This window comes from Tribolium castaneum, chromosome 10 (genome assembly GCF_031307605.1).
Source record: "Tribolium castaneum strain GA2 chromosome 10, icTriCast1.1, whole genome shotgun sequence".
Classification (NCBI taxonomy): domain Eukaryota; kingdom Metazoa; phylum Arthropoda; class Insecta; order Coleoptera; family Tenebrionidae; genus Tribolium; species Tribolium castaneum.
Window position 1 is genome coordinate 9,195,935 of NC_087403.1, and position 16,502 is coordinate 9,212,436.

At 30.4% G+C, this 16,502-nt stretch overlaps 1 long non-coding RNA gene across 1 annotated transcript; it reads left to right on the plus strand.

The window, feature by feature from the left end:
* Nucleotides 1-11,063: 11,063 nt before the first annotated feature.
* On the plus strand, nucleotides 11,064-11,947 carry LOC135267236 (uncharacterized). Its single transcript, XR_010335610.1, has 2 exons — nucleotides 11,064-11,174; nucleotides 11,224-11,947. It is a non-coding gene; the product is annotated as an uncharacterized LOC135267236 (long non-coding RNA).
* Nucleotides 11,948-16,502: the final 4,555 nt, after the last annotated feature.

Here is a 16,502-nt window from a genome sequence, read left to right on the forward strand (position 1 = left end):
GTGGGGTCATAAATAGATAACACTGGTCTCGACGTCAAAATTTCTTTAAGCCTCTCAAACGCAAGTTCCTCTTCCGTGTCCCATTTCCAATTCACACCTTTCCGTGTTAAGTTTGTTAATGGTCTAGCAATGAGTGCATAATTCTTGACGAAATGTCGAAAGTACCCAGTTAGTCCAATAAACTGTCTAATCTGCTTGACATTTTTCGGTGGGGAGAAATTTTTTACTGCCTGAATCTTATCAAGCCCGGGGCGTATTATTCCGTCGCTTACTTCAAATCCGAGAAAGTGAACGGTTTCTTTGAGAAAGGCACACTTTTGGAAGTTTAAAGTCAAGCCTTCAGCTCTTAAAACATCCAACACTTCTCTCAAATCACATAAGGCTTGTCCTTCGGTATTTGAATGCAATAACACGTCATCTAGATACACAGCAGCAATTTTGGAAACAGGGCGAAGCAGATTGTTCATAAAACGTTGGAAAACTCGAGGTGCATTTGTCAATCCAAATGGCATACGCAAGTACTCGTACTGTCCGCTTGGTGTCACAAAAGAGGTATAATGGCGGGAATTCTCGCTGATAGGTATTTGATAATACCCAGATTTCAAATCCAGACTAGAAAAGTACTTAGCACCTTGCAACCGATCGATTTGTTCACTGATTCTAGGAAGAGGATGACTATCTTTGACCGTCATCGAATTCAACTTACGGTAGTCGATACAAAGTCGTTTCTCTCCATTTTTCTTTTAGACAAGCACAATGGGTGAAGCGTAATTCGATTCCGATTCCTGAATAATCTCAGCTTGTATTAGTTCAGTAATCATTTCATTAACTTTTTCAACCTCGCTAGGTGCTAGCCGGTAGGGTCTAAATGTAAAAGGTTTTTCTTCTTCTAGACGAATTTCCATCTCAACGTTTTTGGCGCATCCCAACTCATTTACAGTAAGTGCGAAACAATCCCGGTATTCGGACAGCATATCTATCAAATGTTGTTTGGTTTGCGGTCTGACATTGCCCACATCTAACTGGTCCAACGGCAACTCTGGCTGAGGAGTTTTGGAAATTCTCAAAATGGTTGGCACATATTTTTCCTCACGACAAATTCGTCCTCTGGCTATCGTCGTATTCTTCTTAAAACGAATTTCGTTTTTGGAGAAATTTATAACAGGGAGCTTTACACAAGCGTTTTCTCGTAGTTGTAAAACTACGCTTGGTATTTCATACTCGTGTTCAGGTTCCAGTCGGAGGCTATAGTCAACAAAAATCTCTCCGTTTTGAATGTCGCTACGAACTGGCATGTGCCCGTAATGCATGGGAGGAATTATAGTTTCCTTAGCCACAAATAATTTCACCTTCGCAGCTTGTACTGAACGCGTTTCCATCGGAGGGAGAGTAAAGAAACGCAGACTCACATCGTCTTTCAATATGCCCACATTAGTCAGCTCAGTAAAGTTGCGCCCAACCAGAACAGGAACGTTCTGAACACCTTCTGAGACAACATCAACGATTATTTCGGATTGCACGGCATCTATTTTTAAAGTAATTTTCACGGTACCCATTGTAGTGACGGTCCCGTTGCCATACCCCCGCAAAGTGGAAATCTGCGTAGTATCCACTTTGGTAATTTTTAATCGTTGGATTTCCTTATTGGTAATGGTGGTACACGAGCTTCCCAAGTCGATGTACGCACGAGTAAGTTGTCCATTAAAACATCCTTATGGAACTTTCGGTTGCCTGGGTCGCCCAATACCGGATTACCGATCAATGCTACGGTTTTCTGATCACTCGGTTTATTCGTAGTCTTATTCCGACAATCCTTTGCTACATGCCCATGAGAACGACAAAGTGTACAGCGCATTTCTCGGTTCCGTGCCGAACAGACGTTAGCTGTATGGCCGGGTTTCTGGCATTTGAAACAAATCAGCTCTCTTGAAGACTTAGCATTATTTTTGCCAAATGATGCTTTTGGTCTGAACCTTGGATTTGAGAAATGTCGGCCCTTACCAGCTTGGGTTGTAGACGTTTGATTCTCCGTTACACTGCATAGGTATTGCAGCAGAGATTCGGGCGTTTGATATTGGCCTGCTTTTGCACCAGTTTTTACGATTGCGTCAGTTATACCGCCAATAATGCATGAAACGCTGTTCTTCCCCGTTATCTCTAGCTCGTTTAAAAGTGCCAGTTTGCTGTAGTAATAAGTCGTGTAGTCTTCATCAATCTTCTTTTTCCTGGCCATCATTCGCTTCAACATCGAATAATAATCTGTCTGTGCAGGAAAAGCTGTTTGCAATTGAATTTTCCACTCATCCCAGGTCCTCATCATTGTCGGTAGGCTTCGATACCAAACTTCAGCCATGCCCTTAAGCTTGGTGATAGCGAAATAAACTGTAGTTTCTTCGGTCCAGTGGAATACAGCTCTACACTCATCGACTTTGTTACACCATCTTTCGCTGTTAAATTCGGTATTGCTGGGGTCAAAATAAGGGATTGCATCACCCCCAGTTACTGTTACATAACGTCAGTTAACCGTCGGAGTACTTCCACACCCACACTACCGGTGGTGTCTGGGCTTTGAACAGGGGTCACGAGTGCCACCAAATTCTCATCGGGTTGTCCAGCACGAACTGGGACTGGGCTCTCTGCACGAGATTCAGCCTGTCTTTTCCGTCCTCTGGTGGGTGCCATTATAAAATCGCTGTTAGCCGAAAGAACACATACGCCAATAAATTGTTTTAATCATTTCGCAAATGGGTAAAGCCGCTAGTTAGATAAGTCATGCGTTGCTACAAACACACAACCCCTCACATTTGAACAAAATTTAATTAATTAAATTTATATATTTTATCGTTCATTTATTATTGAATGAAAAATTTATACGCAATTTAAATTGAGCTGTGTAGGTCTATCCCACTTCTGAAAAATTGTAAGACGGGCTTTGCAAAAATTGACTTTACTACATTGATTTACTTAATTAATTAACCAATCAGCGGTTGATAGACCATCATTGCTCCGCTTTACCTGTAACAAATTAGAAAAATGGGGTCTGAGTATTTATGTTAACGTCAAGGATGCGACAACAGATAAACAAACAGTACGTTTGGCCCCAAACGATTTTACAATCTCTAATTTCGAGTACTACTCAGTTTACTTGAATATTGAAACTCCGCACTTTGGAGGGCCAAAAGTGCTAATCTGAAGCGCTTTCAATGCTCAATCCCCAGCACTCTGGAGAGCCAAGAGGTGCTGCGCCAAGCCATATGATTACTCCCGGAGTACCACGGAGAAATCGGCTGGAAGGCCAAATATCACTAAGACCTGGTGGAGAGCCAACCAGTCACATCAATTCTATTTACAGAGTCGAGGTTTGTGCAATAGGAAGGGCGGAGAGCCAGCCCAGCCTAACCTCACTCTCATCACAACCACGTGGCAAGACCAAGACATTGAAAAGCGTTATAACCTATATTATCACGTAATTAGGAAGTCTAGATTGATCAATTGTACTTAAGATTAATTATTAACGATAAATACTCTGTGAGATCAACTCACCTAATTTTTTCTGCGTCCTCACGCTACCAAACTCGATTCCTTTGTTCTCCAGTATCGACAATTGACAGAACACAAGTGAGAGTTGCGCACCCCCGTCGGTACGCCCGAAAGTTCATTTTATCGAAAGAATAAGTTCGAAATAAATAACGCAAATTACTTATAGAAAATATTTAATTGTTAAAATAGGCAATTATGCTACACGTTAAAGCTCAATTTTCTAACAATAAGTTGGTTACTATAAAACATTGTTTTCTTACAAGAAATTTTGTTAGGCAAAATAATTCATAATATAAGATTTTCAAATTTTTTGTTTGTTTTCTGAGATATTCCAAACGCCTCATTTAAGTTGCAATTTTTTTTAGGTAAGAAATGCATTATTAATAAATAGAAAACAATATGGCATAGCACAAAGACAATTTTTTTTGTGTGTAGTTATCATTATTAATAAGTGTTTCAATTATTATTATATATTTTTTGTATTATTGTACTTTTTAATCTTTTTATACTTATCGGAAAGGTAATGGAGAGTACTTTAAAAAACTGTAAACAAAAATGTCGGTTGCTATTTAATAATAATAATAATGATGTCATAAATAAATAAATGAAATTGATCCTTTAGTATAAAATTCATATTTCTTTTATTTTTCAAAAGTAAAAAAAATGCAAGAACAAGTAATTTAGCATTTTAATTGATCTTAAACTTGACCTAATTGGATTAGTCGTGGCAGTCAATATGGCGGCGCCATGACGTCATTCAAATTTTTTTTAATGAAACGATACGATTTTTCTTTTAAAATTAAAAGCCTTATTAATGGCCTTTACAACTGTGCTACTTATTTTGAATGTAGATGAAGCAAATACGGAAAAATAACTTTTTTGACAAAATGCAAAATCTAAATTTTCACGTTGGCCATGGAAAAACAATTTCACATAAAAGGTGTGAATAATCTAGAAATTTTGTAAACGGTTGTTAAAGGAAAAAATGTAAAATTATCAAAATAAGCTGTTAAATTTATTTTCAATTGAACAAATATACAATTCTAATTACCTAAAAAATGTGCAGAAAATTGAAAACGATGCGTCACTAATTGTTTGATGACAATTTTTTATGATTTAGTAAAGTGCAATGGAGGTGACGTTGATAATGTTAAGTATTTTTTTTTTTGCAGATTGGATTTGATTTTAGTGTTTGGATTTATATTTTTTTGTAAAATAAAATTTTATTTACAAGTAGTCATACAATTAATAAATTTTTGCTTTTCATGTTTAATTAGAAAATTGAATGATAATGTAAGCTTGCCATTTTAAATATAAAAACCAATATTTTTTTTAATCGCAAAAATTTGATCTAAGAATTATTTATTATGCTGTTTTTGGATTAATTAGTGTTTAAAAAACCATTAAATTATCAATACTTGTTGAGTAATACATTTTTCATAGTTTGAATTAAATATTCAAAGTTTTTTCATGGCCTACTATAAAAAAGCAAAAAATTTTTTTTTTGATAATTTAAAAATAATGTATTACACAAATAAAAAAAAATAAACTTTTCAAAAATGTCAGCCAACTATGATTTCTATTTAAAAAAATACAAATTTATGTTATTACAGCTAAACAAATGATTAGAAAAAATCGGTGATAACATTACCAAATTCTCCGTAGAAAAGTGCCTTTATATTGTTTGTGTATCTTTTATAATAAGGACAATATAATTTGTTTAAGATTTCGCAAAAATGTCAACTTTTGATTATAAGTCGAAAACAAAAGACGATAGCGGGATGCGGTTTTGACCAAAATTATTTTCTCTAAAAACGAACCCGAGAATGTATCACTCGTCATTTTCTAAACCTTTTAGTTTTGGAGATCTCTTATTCAGACATCTAAAATGCAGCACCTTGTATATTTGGCTCATTTTGTAATAAATTTTTATAATTTATCAAAATTAAGAATTAAAATAATAGGCATCGTATACCAAAAAATTGTATTTTTTATAACGAGTCGCAAACTTACAAAGTCGTAATACTGATTGCATTCAAAACTTTATTATTCTCATGAAACTTATAAAATTTTGCAATTCTATTTTTATTACATTATGTTCGAGGTTAAAAAACTCCAAGCGGTAATTTAACTTAGTGAGTAAATATGGGCAACACGGTCGGGCTTCGTATAATACGCAAAACCTCCTCAATATATACAAACGGGACTCTCATATAATAAATCAATTGATTTATTGCACTGTACCTGTTACTGTATTTCATTTTTTTTAAATTTTTGTCTCAACTGTTTTCACAAATGTTTTTGTGGTTTAGAGGTGTTACCCAAAGTTACCATTCTGTTTGTGCTTTCCGATAATTTTATTTTTGTTTGAGTCTAATTGCTATGACAACTACGAATACTTATTTAAAATTCTTAATTTGTTGTCAATTTTTAAAATTACTAATTTGACATACTGTCTTTTTGGGAGTTTTTGTAATCGATAAACAAGTTCAAACTGAGAAAAAAATTGTTTTATTAAATTGTTATTGTTCGAAATTTTACTAATTGGCTCTTTAGCTTGATTAATGATGATACATTTATTACAAAAACAATATAGCCTATTTCAATTATACCTTAAATAATACATATTATTAAACATTGAACTTCTATCAAAACTGTTTTGACAAATGTATAAATGGTGTGTCGGTGTTACTCAAAAGTACTATTCTGTATCTAAGTTATATTTTGTGCTTTCTACTAATCGCTTTTTTGTATTAGTTTAATTTCTTTACTGAGAATTACCAGCATTTATTAAGAATTTTTAATTTGTACTCTATTATTAAAATCACAAATTTTGCATTCAAACACATTTGATTAACTACTAAACTAAAAAATTTAAAACTATTAATAAAATTAAATTTTTCTAGAATAGTTGTTTTTAGTTTAATTTTTATGAGAGCAACCGGTTCCTATTTGCAATTATTAATTTATTGTCAATTTTTGCAGCGTTTTTGAAATCACTTATTTAGTCTTCAGATATATTTTTCTAATTTTTAAACTAAAAATTTTTAAAATGTCTAAAAATTTTACTTAAAAAAAAGATATGTCTTTTTTGATTTTAACAAATAGGTATTTATCAATCCTTTGACGTGAACGCAATAAATATTATTTTTTTTTATCTATTTGCAATATTTATTCACCAAGAATTGGTTTCAAATGTACATGGAACAAGTTTAAAATAATTAAATTTAAAATGTTATTGAAATTGAAAGAATATTTACATCTGATTTAATTGTTATTAAATTTGTTTATAGTTTTTTATTAGGCTCACTGAAACGCTAGTAGTACAATTTATATTTCATTCTATTAGTTGAATATGATTACTCTTTGTTAGTTCATTTTTATATGGCATTTGTTGTGTTATATTTATTTAAAGTATAATTATTAAAAATAGGTGTAGAATAAACAATTTAGTCTATAAGAGGATGTTTACAGTTATTTCAGTGCCATGTTTACAATCTTTGATGATTTCGTGTGTCCAGAATTGGGAAATATATCTCTGGTGCATCTTATGAACCTTACTTTAGATTATTCGTTAAAATAGGACGTCGATTACAATTTTTTAAAATTTTTCTTAATTTGTGTGCAGTTTCTTTAAATATTATTTTTTTATAATGAAGGAGATTACAACGAATATATATAAATAACAATAATGTTTCTACGTGCCCAAATAAGGCCAAAAGATAATTAACACTAAAACTGTCTACGAAGTACTGCGTCCCACATTTAGCCTGTTATATTGGTTGAAACAAATAACTTTTCGAGTTATTGTTTACAATTTACTTATCTAAAACTAAAATACAATTTACCCATAACAAATTACTAATACATTTAAATATCAAATTGTCATTTACGTAGTGAGCATTTACGTGTTAAAAACAAGTAAACAAGTGAAAATCAAATAATTTCGTAGAAAAAATATACTTTTTTTAAGACAAGATGTGTCTACTTAAATTTGAATGAATAGGTATTTATCAATTCTTGAGGTGGATGCAATAAATTATCACAAAAATAGTTTATTAAAAGCAAAATAGAAATAATTTAAATTTAACACTAACGTTAAATTATTGTTAGTTTTATTTAATTAAGTCAGTTAATTTAATTTATTTAGTCAGATCGCGCACTTTAAATCCTCGAAGCAAAGATTGTTTCCAATTCAAATACGGATCCAGCTTGAAATAAAGCAGATTGTGTGATAAAAACATCGGCAACGTCTCCGGAGTCAAACCCTACACTAAAACCAATATATTTTATACAAACGGAGGAAAAAAAGTGCTATGGGTGTAAGGAGTCCAAATAGTAGCAAATTTATATACGTTTTTTTGTATAATTTTAAACTAAGATATCTTTTCCCCTCTAAGTGTGCGACTGGTAAATAAGTTGCAACTAAGCTATATTTTAAATTTTAAATTTTCTGACTGACTGAAGCGATATGGATTAGTAGTTTGTTATGGGTAAATTGTATTTTAGCCTTCGATAATTTAATTGTAAACAATAACTCGAAACGACGACTACAACAGCCTGAATTTTGGACGCCGTACTTCGTAAATATTTTTAGTTTTAATTATCTTTTGGTTTTATTTGAGCACGTAGAAGCATTATTTTTAGATACACATATTCGTTGAAATCTCCTTAATCATAAAAACTAAATATTTAAAGAAGTTGTAATCGACGTCCTATTTTAGCGAATAATCTGTAGTAATATTCATAAGACGCACCAGAAATGTATTATCTAATTCTGGACACACGAAATCATTAAAGATGGTAAACATGCCATTGATATAACTGTAAACATTATCTTTTTGACTAAATTTTTAATAATTACACTTTAAATAAGTATTGACACAACAAATGCCATATAAAAATGAACTAACAAAGAGTAATCATATTCAACTAATAGAATGAAATATCAATTATATTACTAGCGTTTCAGTGATCCTAATAAAAAACCATAAACAAATTTAACAACAATTAAATCGGATATTATTATTCTTTCAATTTCAATCAAATTTTAAATTTAATCATTTTAAACTTGTTCCATGTACATTTAAGACCAATTCTTGGTGGATAAATATTACAAATATTTATATTCACGTCAAAGGATTGATAAATACCTATTTGTTAAAATCAAAGAAGCCATATCTTTTCTTTAGAAAAATTAAAATTTTTAGACATTTTATTAAAAATTTTTAGTTTAAAAATTGGAAAAATATATCTGAATACCAAATAAGTGATTCCAAAAACGCTGTAAAAATTGACAACAAATTAAAAATTGCAAATAGAAACTAGTTGCTCTCATAAAAATTAAACTAAAAAGAGCAACTATTCTATAAAAATTAAGTAAAAACTATTCTAGAAAAATTTAGTAGTTAAACAAATATGTCTGCATGCAAAATTTGTGATTTTAATAATAAAGTACAAATTAAAAATTCTTAATAAATGCTGGTAGTTCTCATAGAAATTAAAATCATACAAAAAATGCAATTAGTAGAAAACACAAACTATAATTTAGATACAGAACAATACTTTTGAGTAACACCGACAAACCATTTAAACATTTGTCAAAACAGTTTTGATAGAAGTTCAAAATTTAAACAAGTATTATGTATCATTTAAATTTAGGTATAATTGAAATAGGCTATAATGTATTGTAATAAATGTATTATCATTAATCAAGCTGAAGAGCCAATTATTAAAATTTTGAACGATAACATTTTAATAAAACAAATTGTTTCCTCAGTTTGAACTTGTTTATCGATTACAAACTCCCAAAAAGACAGTATGTCAAAGTAGTAACTTTCAAAATTGACAATAAATTAAGAATTTTAAATAAGTATTCGTAGTTTTCATAGCAATTAAAATCAAACAAAAATGAAATTATTGGAAAAATACAGAATGGAAAACAGAATGGTACCTTTGGGTAACACCTCTAAACCACAAAAACATTTGTGAAAACAGTTGTGATAAAAATAAAAAAAATGCAATATAGAAACAGGTACAGTACAATAAATCAATTGATTTATTATATTATCATTATATTATATTATATTATATTGTATTATATTATATTATATTATATTATATTATATTATATTATATTATATTATATTATATTATATTATATTATATTATATTATATTATTTATCAATGTTTAGTTGCCAACATGACATTTTCATAAGGCAAAAGTAACTCCAATTTTTTAAAACTAAAAGTGATATGATCAAAGAAAAATTTAATAACACAATATTTTTCAGAAGTTCTATTTTTGAATACATTTATTTCTGTACCCTAAAATTAAATATCTTTTAGAAGCCAGCTACAAAGAAAAAGTATTTTTTCTTGTCTTGGCATTGTCAAATCTCAATACAAGAGTAAGTTAATTAAAAATTTCAAGTCAAGACAATAAACTAAATTTAATAATTGTAATTACAATTGTCTTTTATTTTGCGAATAAAATTTAATTTTTTACATATTAATACTATTAATTAATACTTAATATATATTAAGTGTTTATCTTTGTTTTCCCCGGCACATTTACTCTCATAGTACCACCACTATATCTACGCGTCAACTGTTTTTTTATTCATCATGAGCTCTATTTTCCTTAAACAAAGCATTTATATTATATTCATCTTCTTAGTCATCATAATTGTTTTTTTTTTAATTTTTTTATTTCTCTATAGTTTTACAGTTTAGTACCGACGATTAAGGCGACACTGTTGGATTTTTCATAATGTTTCAAAATTTTATCTTTTCTTTATATGTCTTGTCTTGTGTGTTACATTAGCGTTTGTGTTAACTAAAAAAACACTTAAAACTAAATGTAAGTTTTAGACGACAAGATAATACAGAAAAAAATTTTTTTCTACATCCGTTATAAACCTTAGAATTTTTTTTATTCATATCTGTTCATAAAGTATATCATTCTTGAATGATTGAAAAAAAGTGCCGTAGCGGTTCATTTTTTCACTCTAAATGCGTGAAAAAAAGTGCCGTAACGTGTCATTTTTTAACGCGTAAATATTAATATAGTAGGGTGCTTTGGACGCGGCGCTGTCAGTAGACGCTGTCTTAGAGCTGTCACACAGAAAACATTTTCAAAGTTATTTGCTTGGTTTTTGTAAGAATTGTGTTGTTGAACAAAAAAAATTTTGAGGCTAGTTGTGATGGAGTGTGAAAGCGACGAAAGCTTCAGTTGCACCCCGAGGACGTCATTGATTCGGCAAATGCCGCTACAATGAATATTCTCCCGGAAAAATAAAAAAATCAATATTTGAAAGAATACATATAATGGTTTCATGGAGTGGCACAGGAAAAAAGGAATCCAAAGTTTCACAGAGAGAGAGTTTTGCTTGCTTATTTTGATTCAAAATCAAAAACGTGGAGAGCTTCAACTTTGTGGTCTGCCTATTCCAAATTGAAGGCCACTTTGATTATAAATCATGACGTTGACATCAGCAAATAACCAAAACTTATTGGGTATTTAAAAAATAAGTCAATAGGATATCAGCCCAAAAAGTCTAAAACATTCCTCCGAGAAGACATTTACAAATTTTTGATGCAAGCTCCGGACCATAATTATCTTATGCAAAAGGTTATTATTAATATTATTTTTAAAGAAAATTAATCGCTTACTCATTCAGGTTGCTTTAATATTTGGAATTGCCGGCGCTCTGCGGAGGGAAGAATGATATAAAATGAAGTGTGAAGATGTGAACGACACTGGTAACGTTTTAATTATCACGGCACCCGACACTAAAATACATATTGAACGAAGATTCACAGTTATTGGAGAAACACCCAAACATAATTTAAACTTGATAGACATTTATAAAAAATACAAAAATCAACGACCGACAAATGTTAAAACCGATCACTTCTTTTTGCAATATAGACAGGGAAAGTGCAAAACACAAGTCGTAGGAATAAACACCTTTTCAAAAATTTCTTCACAAATCGCAACTTATTTAAATTTACCGGATCCATCAAGCTACACTGGACATGCATTTCGTCGCTCTTCGGCGTCTCTTTTGGTAGATTCTGGTGGCGATTTAATGCAGTTGAAGAAACACGGTGGATGGAAATCCAGCACAGTTGCCGAAGGTTACGTGGACGAATCAATCCAAACTAAAATGGATTCGGCAACAAAAATTTTGGCAGGAACTAGTTCCACACCGACTGCAAGCGACTTGTCCACAAGTGTCTACAATCCTACAGTTAATTCTACTACGCACAAGTAGGAAATAAGACTACAAATGTAGACGAAGTAAATTCTTTGAGCAAATCAATCGTTTGCTCTTCTCTACAAATCAATAACGCTCAAAGTTGCACTTTCCATATTTCAATTAATAAAGACATTTGAATTAATACTATTACTTTTTTATATTTTCATATTATGACGGACGTAGAAAAAAATGTTGTATGCAATTTGTGAGTAAAGTATCTTTTTTTAACTCGTAGGAATGGTCAACTGTTCCTATTCGTTAAAAAAAGTGTTACTTTACTCACTTGTTGCTTAAATAACTATTTTCATCTTTTAGACCAAACGTGATAGAAAAAAGAGCACCAGAAATTTGCAACTCTCAGATAACATCTTGATATTCTGTTAAGGATATAGTCAAGTTGAAATTTTAACAAAATTAAGAGATTTTTGTTTATTATTTTTATTTTTATTTAGATCTCATTATGCACTTACTCAGTAATTTTTTAATTTTTTTTCCACTAGTTCCATAAAATTCTACTTTTAGATAGATGTACGTCGTTGTGGCATTGTTAAAATGCTTGTTATTGTACTTATGTGAAAAATATCTACTTTTTTTAATTAGAAATATACTTATTCAAAATTTTAAATAGTTTTTGGTCGTGGAATAACTTTTATGTTTTAATGGACTGCAATGAAGGTGACGTTATAATTTTGCTAATATATTTACCATAGATGGGAGTTGTGTGTTTGATTACGCTTTTTTATTAAATAAAAATTTATAGACTGGGAACATAAAATAAATTTATTCTTTTCAACACTTCGTGTTCTGTCTAGTACCTACTATTGAAAATTTTGTATTATATAGGTACTCGTATTGAGTGGTTAACAGGTTTATGATTGGTTTTACCACCGATAAATAAATTGTTTGTTATTTGACAATAATTTTTATTTATTTGTAAGAAATGGGTAATTGTTTTACCAAATTTTTAGTATAATTAAATTATTTATTTGAATAAGACTTAAAGACTTAAATAAGAGTTAAATTTGAGATTTAAAAAGGACAGGTGGCGCTCTATTGTTTGCAGAAAAAGCAAACATATTTTTGTAATTTGTTAAACCATTTCACAACAGGCATTAATAGGGAATTTTCAACTGTCCGTTGTGAACAGGTGTCCACTAATGGGAGGTGGGATATTTTGATATAGGTTTTGTTACGATCCAATAAAAATGTTCGTTGTGAAAAGGTGTGTCCATTATTAAGGAAGGTTTAACGTATCAAACAAAAACGTAAAGAATGAAATTTGAATAAAATGTAACATTTCAATTTAATAATGTAATTGATAAAATTAAGTTTAAGAACGACTAATTAAGTCAACAAATTGAGGCGAGGATAACTAATTAATAATACTCATGGCTAAATATTAAAAAAAATTTTTAGTGTAATACAGCTATTATTAATGTTCGTACTAATTTTAGCCAAACCAAATATAGATTTTTCAAGAAACAGTCATATGAGTGGTATTCAATTTAAAGAACGGTTTGGTTTGGCAGTGTTCAAATTGCGCGCTGGGTGTATACTTGTTTAAAAGTAGAAGTTTGTACCGTTTGCGACTTCTTGCTATGTTGCCAAGTTTCGGAGCTAAAAACTACTATAGGTGCATTGGAGGTGATTACGACCTATATACACATTTTGTTTAAGACCGCAGCGCCATCTCTATGAACCAACCACGAACTTTGGTGTATATGTATATTTGTGTATATGTATATGGGTCGTTTTCGACTTCGGGCAAAAATTTGCGAGAGAACTGCTCCCACCCGACGGAGTCGGAGACGATTCATCGACTTAGCGATCGGAGGTGTATAAGTACCAAACGCATATAACCCAAAAAGACATATTCTCCGGTCCATATCAAGCCCGACACCTAGTTACTTCGTAATTTTTACGTGTATAAATCGTTCCTCCAGAGTAGTTAAATAGTGCTGGTTCTGGCTCACCCAGTATATTCAACGTTTTGATTCATGTGTTTTGTGTGAGCTAAAATGGTATTCAAGTTTATTTCAATAAACATTAATTTTTATTTTGTTTTCCTAGATTCATCAAAAATATAATTTATTTATTAAAATGCACTGTTTTATGTAAGTTGTTGTTTTTGATTCAAATAAATAATTAACAAATTAAAATTTTAACTTTGTGTGTGTTTTAATTAAATAATGTTTTTAAAAAATGTTCAGTTTATAAACAAAAAAATTAATCATGAAAATAAATTTTATGTAGTTGTTTAAATTAAGTAGTATATAAAAATCTTGCATTCTTTGCAAAATAGTAAAATTTCTTACATCTGAAATTCATTAATTAATCATAGAGTTGTTTTGTTTTTTGGTTGGATATTACTTATGCAATAGTGGGCGTGTTTTGATAAAACAAGTGGGGATAGAGGGTATTAATTATAGTGGTTTAAATGTTTTAAAATAAGTTCTTTTTTGCAATCAATTAATGAAGAAACCTTTTTCGTGCCGTTTGTAAAACCAAACCAACTGGAAGTAAATAAAAAATATTCAATAATTCGGTTTAGTAAAGAAGATTCACAATTTGGCAAGCAAGTTGTGGTTGATTGTGGCGAATTCAAGACATCGTTACCACAACGATTTACAACAAAATTTACTGAAGAGGCTATTGCAACACTCAACAAAGAATTTAACGAAGGCAAAGTAATTTTTATGGTTAGTCGAGGATTGGTTGGAAAAACAACAGCTATCGCTTTTGTGGAAGAATAAAAGTGAAACAATGAAGAATCAACAGAAATGTGTTGAAAATCTTAAAGTAGTTAACAAGAAGAAAAAATTGTTGTTGTCACATATACAGTCAATAAAAAATTTAAAACATTTAATTGCAATGTATGAAATAAATAAAAATATTCAAAGTGTTAAAATATGAATATTAAATAAATAAATTTTTATTTAAATTAATATGTCGTTTTCTTTTATTACAAAAACACAAGTGTTTTGTTTGTGAATGAGTGGGAGTGTGGATTAACTGGAGGTTCAGGAAGTATTAATTATGCATGATCTGAATGTTTTATCTCATGTAAATTTCAAGAAAAATCAACAATATTGTTTGCAAAATTAATTGCAGTTGTTTAATTAACAATTTTCCAAATCAATTAACAATAAAAAGTGTTTGCTTTAGTAAGCCAACCATTATTTAAAATTATTTAGATGAATATAACGAATTTCGAAAATCAGACTGAGAAATCTATGTTAAAGGCAGATTAAAATTTTATAAATAAATTAGTGACCTTTAAGACAAAAAGTAAGTAAACATTAACTTTGTATAGTTTTGAAACGTAATCAAAATAAAGCAGGATGCCAACAAGAGCCTATGATGAATAGGAGACACAGCATCTGGATGTATTAGACAAACTGAGTAAGTATTGTCATGCCAGCAATAACATACCTACTTTGTGAAATAGAAAATCTATCATCCGGTTGTTAAATCTATTCTTATTTACCTTTTATTAAATCAAATAATTTTTCTGTTTTAAATTTTTTTGTTTAAATAAACAGTATTTTTAAAATAAAAAAAACAAATAATTTTTAATAAATTAATTTTTTTTATTTTTTTACAACACTATTTATTCTAACTTAAAATCTAACTTATTAGCTATGCTTAATTATTTTTCTATTTCAACAAATTTTATAGGCAATATACTTTTCAATCTTTCTAATTTTTATTTCAATCAGCATATTGTGCTTTATAACAGTTTTATACTTTTCACTAATTTATGACTGAAATTCACATTCGTCATCCTATCCACCTCCGTAGTCATCTCCATCGTTTCATCCTCATCAATAAGGGAAAATGTTGATGAGGGCGATGGCGACACGGCACGACACATCGAAGGGGACTTTTTGTACAGTTGTTTGCCTTTTCCTTTTCCCATTCCCCGACCTTTTCCCCTGTTTGACTGCGGCTGGTTGGTAAAGGCATCGGATGAGTCTTCGTCCACATGCACCTTAAATTGCTTCTCAATTTCACTAAAGTCAATCTGAAAGTAATTAAATTTATTATTAGTAAAATGACAACAACAATAATAATAATTGGTATTTTAAAATAAAAATAAATAAATACATACATCACTAATCAATTGTGGATCGATGGTGATAGAACTCGCCAGACTTCCTTCATCATGTATTTCCAAGATCGGATCAGTAGGCTGTTATTATATTTTATGAATATTTTTACTAGAAACAATTCAATTATATACCTTGATCACTTTGTTCGAGAGAATGTTAATTTTTCTTGATGAACGCATTTTTAAAAATTTTTATATTGTTTAGTGGTTATTCACTAAGTAAATCTAATGAATAAATTAAAACATAAAAAGCTGGATTTATATAATAAAAAATAATGCAAGTTTTACAAAAAACCCCAACAAAATTTTTAAGCAAATGTTTCTTCCCAGTTCTCCTCCTTCTAGTAGGTGGAGCTAAGAGCGTAACGAGTGAGACGTCTTGAGAAACATGAGTGCGGGTGGGAGGCCATTGAAATCGTGAATTAATATCATATATGTAGTAACCAACCAAATGAATACAATCGCTCCCCACGTTGTGTTTTTTTCAGCCATAAGTTTATGAAATGGTGATGATTGGTAGTTATTTTCCAAAAATTATAACCAAACAAATTATGAAGTTACCCACATGTGAAAAGGTTCTGAGAGA